The sequence below is a fragment of the Panulirus ornatus genome, chromosome 62, assembly GCF_036320965.1.
Source record: "Panulirus ornatus isolate Po-2019 chromosome 62, ASM3632096v1, whole genome shotgun sequence".
NCBI lineage: Eukaryota > Metazoa > Arthropoda > Malacostraca > Decapoda > Palinuridae > Panulirus > Panulirus ornatus.
In genome coordinates, this window is record NC_092285.1 from 11,863,305 (window position 1) to 11,879,066 (window position 15,762).

The 15,762-nt window shown below is 40.1% G+C and overlaps 1 protein-coding gene and 1 long non-coding RNA gene across 3 annotated transcripts in view; one reads left to right on the top strand and one right to left on the bottom strand.

The window, feature by feature from the left end:
* The window catches only part of Tl (toll like receptor), a 41,597-nt gene that overhangs the window by 20,422 nt on the left and 5,413 nt on the right, over nucleotides 1-15,762 (bottom strand). The window lies entirely within an intron of this gene.
* Nucleotides 1-15,762, top strand: part of LOC139745735 (uncharacterized) — a 39,592-nt gene that overhangs the window by 3,670 nt on the left and 20,160 nt on the right. The gene's annotated exons all lie outside the window — the stretch shown is intronic.

A 15,762-nucleotide genomic window follows, 5' to 3' on the forward strand; every position in this document is an offset into this window, starting at 1 on the left:
GGTCAGTGTTGTAACCTAACCTGTTTTGGCCAAGAGCAAGTAAGGTTGGACAGCAATGCTATCGACCCCGTAGTTTTTACTTTAAAACTCTTCAGAGGCATATAATAATCTGGTCCCTTTAGACAAGCAGTGCAGTGTGTTCAGCACACACCGTTTTTTGTTCTCCGTGCTGTGCTGGTGGAAATCTTGAGTGTGTGTGTGTAGCATAATGACGCTACGGACCAGCTGTGCCTACTGCACGCCTCCTCCTCCTCCCATCTGTGTCGTGTGGTAAACACACACAGCAACAGTCGTGTGTGTGTGTGTGTGTGTGTGTGTGTGTGTGTGTGGTACTCTAACCCGACCACCCCCATCACCTATATTCTCCCCAAAGTCCCACCGATTCAGTCGACCAGTTCCCTCAATATGATCCAATCACGGTTCTTCACATCTGCCCAAACCTGCAAGGTGACTCAAGATGTGTGTGTGTGTGTGTGTGTGTGTGTGTGTGTGTGTGTGTGTCATTGATGAGAGCCCGGGCATAAGAATGCGAAATAAAATCACGTCTCAAAACTCATCGTAAAAGATGCCAAGTATGCCATTATTATGTCTGGTGCCTCAAGTTTCATTTGGTCGAATAATAATAAAAAAAGCAGTTTCACTTTGTTCAGGCTATGACACTACAGAAAATGTCTGACGCCTTATTTGACATCGAGTCATGTAGTCCTTAATGACACATTAACCTCCCACCTTTATATATAACCTTAGAAACATGTTACAATTAAATTAATCCTTCATCATGAAGGGTCAAAGGCACTGCCTACGAAGCTGGACTGTCAGTCCATAATGTAAGAGCCTCCTCACGTCTTCAGTTTACCCAATATTCATCGCTTGCAGTGTTTTACAATATCATTTCTGTTCCGTTAACGGAATTAACGAAAGTATTTTTGACGGGGATCCTGACTTTGACACAGACAATTGTCATCTCAAGACATCATGACAGACGGATTTAAACTGTCATTCGCGAAAGAATTTATATATATATATATATATATATATATATATATATATATATATATATATATATATATATATATCTCCCGGTGTATATTTCATACACAGAGGCATGGGAATTGCACGACTTTGCTGTTTCTGTATATATTTTGCTTGTGGTCAATTTCCTTGGCTGTCGACCTGTGACCTGTGAACTAACCAAGATGATATAAACCGATATTTTGAAGGGAAAGCAACGTAAGTTGGGTGGAGGTGCACGTTGGGGGAGAGGAAGAGGGAGAGGGAGGGCGATGAGGTGGGGGGAGATTACTGTACTCGCAAACGAGCACTGTGGACAAGGATGGATAACGAGGAGAAGTAATGGGTTAGATAAGACGGCGAGGGTGGATGGGGTCGGGAGGGATAGAAGAGAGACTAGGTGGCGGATGGGTGGGTGGGTGGCGAGGGACTGCCCTAGCTAGCTAGGGTGGCTGGATGGATGGCTGGGCTAGCCAAATTCTCACCACCATGCCCTTGACAACCAGCCGGGAGCTGCTTCACTGAGACGTGCTCCCTGCCTCCCTCCACTCGCTCCCTGCCTCCCTCCACTCGCTCCCTCCCACTTATCGAACCTGCCGGCCACTGGGAATGCATTCACCTGTAGCCAAGGCATTTTTTGCTCCCCGAGGCTCACATGTCACGCGCCATATTGATCTCTTGGTAAAATATTATTAAAGACACTGCGAATTGGACTTGCTGATGTAGAATGTATTTACACGTAAATCATTCAAACAGATGTTGCATGGATCAAACTGCTGACTCATTTCTGCGACGCATTTGTGGGATCCTGTCTTGTCAAAGAGCGGTGGAGCATCAACAGCCCTGCGGTGATTGCCTGACCTCCCTACCATAACCAGTACTGTCCTATGGACAAGTTGTGGCGGGCTGCTGCTGCCCCCTACCACACCACACACAGCCATGAAGCAAAACCGCCCCTATGGACGTATTGTATTAATCTGGCCTTCCCACACACCCCTGGTGGACATGCTGTCTCGGGGTTGGGTTCCCCATAGTGTGGAGCACATAGCACTCCACCTCGCCGTGGTGGAACACACCGTGCCGGTATTGCAACCCATAGTTATCCGCATATATGAAAGCGTTATCAAAAGACTATATCACGAATAGGTGTTCTGTTCTCATAACTCATTTAAGTCCACAAACTTTAATTCCATCTAAGTCTCTCATCTACCTTTCCGCCACTAAGGTGGAGCGCAACCGTGTATATATCACACGACCCCACCATCTCGTCCACATACTCTTCACACACCGGAACCAAAAAGGTGTTTCGAGAGGGGATCTCTTTTTTGTACTCCCTGTCCACAGGAACTGTAACATAGTGATGGTAAAAAAGCAATATTTAACCCCCTCTTTTAAAGCCATCAGCCAGTACCTGACCGTGAAGAGGGAACCATGAGATACCAGTTTTATTCATGGGCGCGAACCCGTGTACAACACGACACTAGGATCTCCATTCTCCTCAATCACGTTGTTTTTTGAACAGCATTTAAGTCCTTTTTTTCCCCCGGGCCGAGATCATCATCATCAGCGACGAGATGGTTTTCGTGTTGCCAAGCCCGATTGATATAAAGACCCTAACATGATGATATTCTTTAACTAGTCTTTGTTCTCGTAACAAGCTGCTTACCTTTATGACCTTCACGGTAAGTGAGTCTGTTTGGTCAGCAGTGATCACTGTGGAGGGTTATAAACTCCACAAGTTCGTGACGTGTCTTCCTACCACAATGTTTCATTGAAGACTAGTACAATTCTTGTTCGCTGCCACACACACACCACACACGTACACCACACCACACACACACACCACACACACCCACACACACCACACCACACACCACACCACACACACCCACCACACCACACACACCACTCCACACACACCACACCACACACACACACGTACACCACACCACACACACCCACACACGTACACCACACCACACCACACCCACACACACCACACCACACACCACACCACACCCACACACACCACACCACACACACACACACACCACACCACACACACACGTACACCACACCACACACACACACACACACACACACACACACACACACACACCACACACACACAGCCGATGTGTTATACTTTTTATTATTAACAAACTACACTTCCTACACAGGGCAATGCTGATGAGTAATGTTTAGTTTTGGCAGATGAATTAAGCTTGATGTAAGGTACGACTGACTGATTAAAATTCTCAACAGCTAGTCATTAATGCCATATTACGTACTTTTAAAAAAAAAGTAAAATATTTTAATCACACGTACTTTGATGAGACTTTAATATACTGGATTCGGTTAAGAAATCAGACACTATGGTATCTCAAAATTCTCTCCTAATATGAGGCAGTGGAAGGTGTCATCAAGGCAATGTGATCAAACAAGGGTAATTACAGTGTGGTGAGGAAACAAGGTGAGGAAACAAGGATAAATATAGTGTGGTGAGGCTTGGTTTGTGTGCTAATGATACGCTCACGTGGTGGACGCTACGCTAGGGTGGTGAAACTAGGCTAGTGTGTGTGTGGTGAGGTTAGGGTAAGGTGAGGTAAGGCTAGACTATGGTGAGGTTAGGCTAGACTATGGTGAGGTTAGGGTAAGGTGAGGTAAGGCTAGACTATGGTGAGGTTAGAGTAAGGTGAGGTTAGGCTAGACTATGGTGAGGTTAGGGTAAGGTGAGGTTAGGCTAGACTATGGTGAGGTTAGGGTAAGGTGAGGTTAGGCTAGACTATGGTGAGGTTAGAGTAAGGTGAGGTTAGGCTAGACTATGGTGAGGTTAGGGTAAGGTGAGGTTAGGCTAGACTATGGTGAGGTTAGGGTAAGGTGAGGTTAGGCTAGACTATGGTGAGGTTAGGGTAAGGTGAGGTTAGGCTAGACTATGGTGAGGTTAGGGTAAGGTGAGGTTAGGCTAGACTATGGTGAGGTTAGGGTAAGGTGAGGTTAGGCTAGACTATGGTGAGGTTAGGGTAAGGTGAGGTTAGGCTAGACTATGGTGAGGTTAGGGTAAGGTGAGGTTAGGCTAGACTATGGTGAGGTTAGGGTAAGGTGAGGTTAGGCTAGACTATGGTGAGGTTAGGGTAAGGTGAGGTTAGGCTAGACTATGGTGAGGTTAGGGTAAGTGAGGTTAGGCTAGACTATGGTGAGGTTAGGGTAAGTGAGGTTAGGCTAGACTATGGTGAGGTTAGGGTAAGGTGAGGTTAGGCTAGACTATGGTGAGGTTAGGGTAAGATGAGGTTAGGCTAGACTATGGTGAGGTTAGGGTAAGGTGAGGTTAGGCTAGACTAAGGTGAGGTTAGGCTAGACTATGGTGAGGTTAGGGTAAGGTGAGGTTAGGCTAGACTAAGGTGAGGTTAGGCTAGACTATGGTGAGGTTAGTTGGGCTCATATTATATGGATGGATTGGTATAACTAGTGTGGTTAGAGTAGGAGAAAATGGTGGGAGGTTAGCCTATGTTGTGTGCAGTTAGGTGGGGGAGATGCAAGTGCTAAGAGAGTTCAGGTTACATGCTAATGTTTGTCTTTGTATACGTTCAAGTGGTGTGGCTTACGTTATTAAAAAGGCGTGGTCTATGCGCCAAGTCCTCTGAAGGACTTGGCCCAAGTCCTGCTCAGGGGTTGAGACGAGGTGTGTGCTGGTGTGAATACAAATGTCGGATGCTGTGATGCAGGCCTGGTTAGGCAGGCCTGCGTGTGTCCTTTACGAACCACATGTATGGCTTCCTTTATGACTCGTTAGCATTAATCCACTGGTCACCGTGATATAAGGCACGGTATACTAACGATGCAGACGATGGTTATGACGTGCCTGGTTCCAGTGGTGTAACGTGGGGTGTGTCCGATTGCGCTAGGTTGTCTCAGTCAACGGCTAGGCTTGGGAAGTTGTTGTTCTGCCATGCGGAACGTGCATGACGCTAACCTTGCAATCCTTTTTTTAAAGCGATAGTTAAAGCGAATTTTTGACTAGTCTTACAAAATCTTTTTTCCCCACCTGCCATCAGGTTTGTATTTGTATGTGATCAAACGAGAATTAATGTTACATATTTTGTCAGTCCCGTAATTATTTCAGGGTATTCGTCCCCTAATTTCATTAATTATCGTGTAATGGTGTTGAGAGTAACACTTAGCAAAACATTAGAATTAACGTAATACGCAAAGTAAAGTTCTCGCGTCCAAAGATAAAAAAAAAAAAAAATAGCTCAAGATATCCTTGGTGGCGACAGGGAGGCGGGCTGAGCCTCTGTTTACACAGCATCTCTAACCCTTCTACGTCATTAAACCCCTTGAACTACCGAGTAAGGTGGCGTGACCTTTGACCCTGAGCCAAAGAGGTCATACCATAGTCTAAGAGGTTGATGAGATCAAAATGCTTCCAAAGCAGTAACTTTATAAGACGCCTACAGTTCTCTGTTGTGGCTATATGGTAATAAAAGAAAATGGGGTTGAAGTTTAAAAGTGTGTGCTGAAATGGTCTGGACTTAAAATGAGCGAGAAAATGTTTAAAAAAAACGTGTTAGAAGTGGAGGAAACTAGGAGAACGGGAGAAGGATGTGCATGGATCGAGTGAACTGGAACTATGTGGTATACCTGGGTCGACGTACTGACATTGGACTGAATCAGGACAAGTGAGAAGTTTCTTAGGGTAAATCCATGGAATGGGTCCAGTCTGTGGGGCCCTGGATTTGATTAGGGAGATGCCATTTCGGCGCATTACACATGACAGCTAGAGACTGGATGTGAGCGAATGTGGACTTTCAACACACACACATACACACTCGCACGCACCACACACACATACACACACCTGGCGCTACTTTGCTAAAGCGGAAAACAGAAATCAAGCATGGTTTTAAACCAATCATGATCCCTGACGAAGCCTACCTTTAAGAGGGAGGAAAAAAAAAGAAGTGTTGAGGGTAGGTTACCTGAAGGTCAGCTTGCGAAAACGTTGGACAGGATATTAACAATATATCTATATTCTACAAACATATCACTTAGCCATCATGCACGAAACATGAGCTTGTTTCTTCCCAGCATTGTGGTCATTAAATGTAGTTTAATAAGGTCATTATATGTAGTTAATAAGTAACGCAAAAAGCTATATGTATATTTTTTATATTCCATTACTCACTAACCTTAAATTAGGAAGGGCAAAAAGCCACACACACTGTACAGTTAAGCAATTGCACAAGAGGAATTAGGGTCATTGATTGCTCTTGGTTGAGTGTGACGGTCAATAGACCACCTTCCCACATCAGCAGTTTATGATTGAGCTATGCAAAGTGCTGGGTCACCACCCCCCCCCAAGCTGACACACCTTTCACTCCTCACCCCTTGGTCGTGACGTCAGAAAAGATTCACACAGACGAAGGTGCTGGAATTTCCAGTGTGTTGTATCCGCCACTCCCTCCACTCATGCTGCGCTGGCATGACCACCTGACCTCTAAAAAGCCTCTCTCTCTCACACACACACACACACACACACACACACACACACACACACACTCGCGCGCACTTACACACACACTCGCGCGCACTTAAACACACACACACACTCGCGCGCACTTAAACACACACACACACACACACTCACTCTCACACCCACACACACACTCACATACACACTCACATACACACTCACATACACACACAAACACTCACATACACACACACTCACACCCCGCCCACACACACACTTACACACCCCCACACACACACTCACACTCGCGCACACACTTTCACTGTCTCGCTCTCTCTCGTTGGTTCAGATATGCATATCTTATCACTACTTGGGCAAGTCTATCATGCAATGAAGAGAATCTGTTCCAGTCGGAAATAGGCAGGATAATGTACCCTAAATCCTTATTCCGTCAAGAAAATGTCCAAACGCTAGGATACGATAGCCAGTTTACCATGCCCAGCCTAGCCTAGCCTAGCCACCCATTTTTTTTTTTATTTATTTTTCATTTCCTTTTACCATCGTAACTGCTAACTAGTGCTCTAGACCTCGCCAGGTCTTGCAACAAATAAAATAAATTGTTTTACCACCTAAACCCGGATGATTCAGTGAAATATCAGTTTATCTAATGAGTTGCAAATAAAACGTTCAATGCCAGCGAAGCGTCATGCTCCTTACCAAAGCTGATACGTGGAAACAACGTGAAATGACCTTATTGCTACTGCTGCCTCCACAGTATATTATTATAGTAATTTGCATATCATACAAATATTGTTAAAAAAAAATTACAGTAGCTGTAAAGAAATACTGAAATGTAATGCCAGTTGTGGGTTTAACATAATCCCGGTATATGTACTATAAGTAAATGTTTTTAAGTTAAACCGTATGTGCTTTTTTCTTATTAAACTAACACTACAGTTATTGGGGCAACACGCTAATCAAATACAGTAAGTGGGAGACGTCTACACCACGTGTCTTCTCCAGACTAATACAAATGTCTACGTGATTGGTGAAGCTAATATACCAATGTCTGGGTGAAAGCTAGGCTGATCAAATTTCTAACCACCTGCAAAAAAAAAATGTCTATCAGTTTGTGTTCCACCACTATTCCCAGAGAGCCACCATTGTCTGTGTGAGAAGCAACAGTTCATTGTCTAGCAGTTAAAGCTTCTGACACATGAAAATAAACTGGTCACAAGTACTTGTGGGCCCGATGGTCAAGCAAGGCTCTGTTAACTTGATTTAAGCGCGCACATCCTTTTGGTGATTATGCGAGCGTGTTAGCTAACCATGCAAGCACCCCTTAACTAATCATTCCAATTAGGTGATTATGCAAGCACCCGTTAATAGATCATATCCGTTCACTGATCATTGCAAGCAACAGTTAAGTCCCCAGTCAAATGACGGTATACGACCCGGGAGGGAAAATGTGACCTTGTCCAACGCCCTTACCGCCCAGCCAGCCACAAACAGTGGATTCATTCAATTATATTGTTTCCTTGACTCAAAGCTTCACAAATACACTTTGACTATATATAATGGATTGCTTACGTAATATTGTGCGTTTACAGTTTGAAAATTCCCTTGCATAAATATACGGAAAACTTCTACATATGTATCTATATAATTGTAGTAAACTTTCTTTTTGTGTTTAATTAATTCCCCTCACCAAAAAAAAAAAAAAAACATTGTGTTGGCTATTTATTTTTGGTGGTGTTTTACAAGACCAAGTCCTGTAAATTCGATGGGGGAAAATTATTTTCATTTCCCTTTTACAATTGATCGTCTCGGTATATCCTGGCTGTAGTCAATTTAAAGTTTTCCTTCGGTCATAATGATAATAGACATGAGTGTAATTAGTTTGGATTGTGGTAATCACGACCTATATACATATCTTTACATGCATTGCATATGACGGCGTAAACACTCCCTGTTGTTGCATGATTTGGCCTACTGTTTAGTAAGGTCTTAATGTAGTGTACTGGAATGCACGCCATCAATAAAACCTTAATAAATAGTAAGCTAAATCATGCAACAACTGGGAGAGTTTACCCTGTCAAATGCAAGGCAAGATAAATACTTATTTAGGCCAGACCAGAAAAACCGTAATGGAGAGTGAGTTATTGGCATGGCCATGCAATACCCAGGGATGACCACAAAAATGCGATCGTTCAACATTTTCACCTCCATAGATCTTCAAAATCCCGTTATCCTATACCCCTCTGCTGATTATATACCAAACGCAACGTCATTGAATCTTAATTGCTAATACTAAGAACTTTAATTTGTCCTTAAGCAAATTTAAAGCCCATCCTAGCATTAACTAAATCATTATGAGAGAATTGACAAAACACGAAAATATAAAGTTCAAGACACGCTTACGGCCAGACAAAGCAGACAGTGTGGTTGGTCTATACAGATTGGTGTTGGACGGCGGGAATAAAGTGATTTTGGGATTTAAATAACTTTTAAGTACTGGTACCTGATGATGAGGTGGATTGTCTCCACGAAACATGTCGTGCCACATCAGAAAAAATCACACGTTCCAATAAAATTGTATGAACTCCTACTGAGGTGTGATTGCAAGTTAATTCTTATGATGACCAATTATCTTCACTCTATAGTAGGGAAAAATTTTTCTATCGCCTACTTTAACTCCTATGAAAACAAGGCATCAGACCTCTCTACCTCCTTTGAAACTTGCCAAAAAACCTGACGAAGTTAAATGCCTAACTGCTTCACCACACTTCACAAAGTGGTTACCATGTCATACGACGTGATGTAGAGAGAGTGTTAAGCCACATGATAAGTGGATGTACATCAAATGCTTCAGAGCCGGAAACAGGGCGTCAAAGAGTGCACTTGAGCCGAGCTGTCTTCATACAGAGAGTTCCTTCTTAACGATGACCCAAATGCATTTATGTGACTGCGTGTTGAAACAGTTCACTAGGCCACGATCAATTCTAGGATAAATGATGATAATGATCATTCATTTTAAGACCAAACACAGCCATTTTGTATATAGAGTAATTCGACAGAAAATAATGTTTACATCATATGCGAATCTTTTTTAAGGAAAAATAATGATAGACGTAACTTTTCCTTCGTCCGGGACTTTGTAGAATAGATAGATAGACATTTAGTGATCACTTGTCTTTCATATATATATATATATATATATATATATATATATATATATATATATATATATATATATATATATATATATATATATATATATATATATATATATATATATATATTAAACTATTTGCCATTTCCCGCGTTAGCGAGGTAGCATTAAGAACAGAGGACTGGGCCTTTGAGGGAATATCCTCACCTGGCCCCCTTCTCTGTTCCTTCTTTTGGAAAATCAAAAAAAAAAAAAAAAAAGAGGGGAGGATTTCCAGCCCCACGCTCCCTCCCCTTTTAGTCGCCTTCTACGACACGCAGGGAATACGTGTTGAGGAGTCTTTGTGCTTGTAGAGAAAACAAGAAGTTAGTGCTTACGTAACCAAGGCCACTAAGTGTTGGCGCTCGCTCTCCCCCTCCTCTCTCCAACATCTCCAACACGGTCCTGTGAAGGCGGAAATCCACCCCAGTCTTCCACCACCACCACGGGTGCACAAAGATGATTAGGCTGTCAGATACAGTGTGTGTGCTCAGTGCAATCGCCCTTGCCTCCCTTCTCCGACGTACGCACCCCGCCAACCCTGCCCATGCTTCTGGGCAATATTACGAATATTATCCACGCGACGAACGTAAATATTCGCCAATATTCCCTTTACTAAAAAAAGAAGGCAGCTCCTTCAGAGCCAGAGGCACTTTAACGCCAAGAAGATCCCTCCTCCCCCTTTCCTTTCCTTCCTAAGGTGGACGATGATATGTGGTAGTGGCCAACACACACACACACACACACACACACACACACACACACACTCCCTCCCTCTCACCCACCAGGTTGTCGACACCCACCTCAACCCACACTGGTCGACGTGTCTACCACACACTCGCACTCTTGCAGTACGACCCTTTAGTACGACCTCACGACCTTAGGATACAACGGGATGTGGATCCTTGAGACCACGGTGCAGTCAATCCTTAGGAGGCGTTTAGTGTCGTAGATTTTTGCGATCTGGTAGGATGGTGGGCCAAACCATCGTATTACAAGGGTCGTACCGTCGCGAAGGGTCGTACCGTCGTGTTCAAGGAGTTGTACTAGGTCTATCAACATAAATAGATGTGCTCCAAACATTGGAATAATAATAATAATAATAATAATAATAATAATAATAATAATAATAATAGCTTTAACTGCAGACAAAGATTATTAAAAAAAAAACAATAAATACTTGAGCCATAAAAAAAGATATATTACGACGAAGATGCTTAAAAAAAAAATGACTGTGTTGGTCGACTTTATAAATGACAGGTTGGTCCACAGGTGACTGGAACGGAAATAAGGAATGTGTGTGTTCTCGTTAGTAACTAGATGAACCGGTTCTGGTTAGTTGGAAATATGAGAGGAGTGTGTTAGGGGGTTGGAGGTGGGTGGGGGGGGGGTGTGTGTGTCTTTTAGCCCCCTTCACTGGTGTTCCCATTTGTTCCCTTAACGCACATTATTTACCTCCTTCCAAAACATCTTTTTATTCTCCCGAAAGTCTGGGGAAAAGTGAAAAAGAAAAGACGAGGGTTCCCCACTGGTTAGGTTAGGTTAACAGATGGCGTCATGTTTTGGCGGGAATGTCACAATAATCGAAATAATTCTTCACTTGAGAGTAAATAATCCCCTAGAATTTATCTACATCAAGGATTCTCCGTGCACCACCACATAATTCAATATGTAAGACATGGCGTTCATGAATATCGTAAAGTCCACAGCAAATTCAAAACATTTTAGTTCCGGATATAAAGCGCAACATCTCCATCCGGGTTCCGCTGAGGTGACGACACGTCCGCCATTGGCAATATAAAATGTCAAACTGCACAAAACACTATTAATTTCGTCTGGCGGACAGCAATGTTGTTCCTGTAATATTACGATATAAAACGTTGGTATTTTAACTATTTATCAGCTGAGTGTACGAGGTACGAGGCCTGCCTTGCCTTCTCTTGACTGTAATTGCTGATGGGCAGTTTGCGAAACCATTGTTACTATTATCTGGCCCTAATTATCCGGAGTTTGGCCCAAAGTATTTGTGTTACTTGATCACAATATAAACTTCCTGTAAGGTCATGATTTAACAGTTCTCACAGGAGGTAATTAATAGTTCGTTAATTATGGCGTAAGATACTTTGTTTATAGACATAAAAATGCATGTCATATAATTTATATATATACGGGATTTATATATTTATATACCCAGAAGCGATTTAGTCTTTAATTACAATCATAACTTTTTTTTAGGTTCGTTTAAATCGATAACAGGTCTTAATAGAAAAGGGTTAAAGGGAGGGGAAATAGGATGAAAACTATTAAGAGTTTTTGAAGGGATATTTTTTTTAAAAGAACCAGGTTATTGGAGAAAGAATTAAGGGACTAAAATAGTTCGTTATGTATGGAAAGATATCATCCATGAGTTGCCAGCCATAGGCCACACATTATTCATGACGTGGTGTCTTGTTCACAGACGGGAACACACAAACAGACAGCACTAGAACTAGAAACCAACCTAGAAACTATTCAGATTAGGGGGGGGGCAGGGGAGGGGGGGCAGTGAACCATCATTCTTCCGTAGGTCAGTTGGGTCAAATTGCCCAAGTTAGAGTGAGAGAGCTGAAAAGTCTCACTCATTTAGATTTGCCTACGTTTATAAGACTCATGTACAGCTAGCATCTCCCCCGAACAGTACACCATACAAGGACAAAGTAATCCATTGTATAAATGGAGCATCTTCTATTTACGAGAATCTTGGGCATTTGAATACACCTCCCATTTTCTTAAGGGGTAAACTAAGGTATTTCTATAATTTGAGGTTTTTAAAGTCGAAATTATAGATATCACTTTACTGTGTAGGATGTCGTGGTATATTAAGAACATGGACCATCAAATTCCTTTATTAATCAACCAGTTATCGAAAAACTGGCGAAACTGTCTCCATCATACACATAAACCATTAAGTCATTTGCCAAAAAAAAAATATATATAAAAAAATCAAACGAGTATTCTTTATGAACGACACTTGCAGTGAGAAACCAATTACGTTTTCCAATCGAACACACAAAATTAGCTGTAAGCAAGTTACTTTGACAGCAATGGTGAAGTTAGAAGGCAAAATTGAGGTAAAATTGTCCTAATTTCAAAGTACATAACAAAGTCAAAATCGTGTTTTAAATTGCAAATTAATTCCTTATTCTCGAAAAGAATTCTTTTTCTTCCCAGTTATGTTATGTAAATATATTAACATCAGAACAGAAATTATTAGTTAGAATACAGAAGTACATGCCTATCCCGCAGATTACATTAAAAAATCTAAATATGAGAATGCCTAAAATCAATTAAAACCGAAATAGGAAAAATCATATTAACATAGTACTAATTGTTAGTTCTTGATCCATACTTAGAAATAACCTATATGTGAAAACTGTTGAAATATTATGAAACTTTGGTTGTAGAGGTCGTTCAACTCACACCCAAAAACTATTTAAATAAAAAAAAAAAATTCACAGATCAGGCAATGGAAAAATTGTAAAACGCAATGGATAAATTACCTGTGAAGTGTACCCAATCAGCTGGCTGTACGTGCAGCGGCTATAAACAGCCTCGTTTTATAAATATGAAAAGATAAAAGCAGTAAGACAATTTTGGTCCGAAGACAAAGTAGAGGAATAACCCAAAATCCAAGTATATATATATATATATATATATATATATATATATATATATATATATATATATATATATATATATATATATATATTCATATATATATATATATATATATATATATATATATATATATATATATATTCATATGAGTCCACGGGGAAAAGGAAACACGATAAGTTCCCAAGTGCACTTTCGTATAATTATCACATCATCAGGGGAGACACCAGAGAAATATAAGTCAGTTGATATACAACTAAGAGACGTAGCTAGAACGCCATTTGGTAAACATGCGATTGTCCAAGACAGACAACGAGTGTATCATAAACTTATCATTTTACAAACTTTATCAACAATAAAGTTATCTAATTTGTATTAACCATCACTAATATTAAGATTATAATTCTTTGAGTATTTAGTAATAGAAGATTCAATGATATTTCTCGTGGTAATAGAGTTAGAGTCAATAACTGAGATGGCATTACTCCAGTCAATACAATGATCATAATTTTCAACGTGATTAAACAAGGCATTTGATTCTTGTCCCGTTCTTATACTATATTTATGTTGCTTAAGTCTAACAGAAAGATCCTTACCAGTCTGCCCAACATAAAACTTATCAATTTCTACATGGTACTTTATAGATGCACCCATGAGAATTTTCTGGTGAATTCCTGATTAAGATATTCTTTATAGTATAATTGTTGCTCTGAAGGCAACATTTACATTAAAGGATTTAAGCAACATGGGAAGTAAAGTGAAATTATTATTAAAAGGGAGAGCTAAAAGATTCTTGGTGTCAATGGGAGGTTTGGGCTCAACTCTATTAAATGATTTCTTTGCTAACTTAAGGGATTTATCAATGAAAGATCTAGGGTACTTTAACTTAGATTCAATAGAATATATCTTCTCAAACTCATCATCAATAAACACTGGACTGCAAATACGTAATGCCCTAAGGAACATAGATTGAAATAATGATAATTTAACTATGTCATGTTGAGATGAGTAATAATGGATATATGAGCATACATTGGTGGGTTTTCTGTATATGCTAAACTTAAACTTGTTTCCTTGCCTATGGATCATGCAGTCTAAAAATGGTAACATACCATTATTTTCATTTTCTACAGTAAATTTGATGGAAGGTACTAAATTAATTAAAGGGAGAAATATTAGTAAATTTTCATTTGTTGGCGAAACACAAAGAACATCATCTACGTACCTAAACCAGGTTGCATTAGAACTAGGTAAGATATCCTTTAGTAATTTTATTTCAAAAAATTTCATATAAAGATTACTTAGTACAGGTGAAAGAGGGTTACCCATTGCCATACCAAATTTTTGAGCATAATACTCTCCATTGAATTGAAATACACAGTCTTTTATACACAATTTTATCAGTTCAATGAAAACAGACTTTGAAACAGGTAAATGAATATCATCCAAGACATCAAATAAATATTCTAAAAGGTCATCAACTGGAACTTTAGTGAAAAGTGAGAAAACATCAAAGCTAACTAGTTTGAAATCAAAATTAACATTGATATTGTTTGGCTTGTTGCCTAAACCTACACTGTTTACAATATTAGAATTTGATACCTTACCCACTAAAGGGCTTAATAAATAAACTAACCATTTTGACAGTTTATATGCGATTGAGCCTACTGAACTCACTATAGGTCTTGCTGGAAAATTTTGTTTATGTGTTTTGACAAGTCCATACATATATGGCAATGAAGGGGACAAAGATGACTAACTTTTGATAAGAGAACCATTACCTTTCAACAACATTTCTTTATTGAAATAGGAATTAACTGCTTCTAGGGAATTTTACTGAGTTTAGAATATGTTGTGTCATCATTTAAATGATCATTCATTTTAGTTACTTTTGTCTAAATTCACTACAGTGTTAGCCTTATCTGCTTTAGTAATATGTATATGTAATGTATATATTACTAAAGCAGATAAGGCTAACACTGTTGTGATTTTAGAAAAAAAAGTAATTATTTATCTAAAATGAATGATCATTTAAATGATGGCACAACATATTCTAAACTCAGTAAAAATCCCATAGAAGCAGTTAATTCCTATTTCAATAAAGAAATGTTGTTGAAAGGTAATGGTTCTCTTATCAAAAGTTTGTCATCTTTGTCCCCTTCATTGCCATATATGTATGGACTTGTCAAAACGCATAAACAAAATTTTCCAGCAAGACCTATAGTGAGTTCAGTAGGCGCCATCACATATAAATTGTCAAAATGGTTAGTTTCTTTATTAAGCCCTTTAGTGGGTAAGGTATCAAATTCCAATATCGTGAAAAACGTAGATTTAGTCAACAAGCTAAACAATATCAATGTTAATTTTGATTTCAAACTAGTTAGCTTTGATGTTTTCTCACTTTTCACTAAAG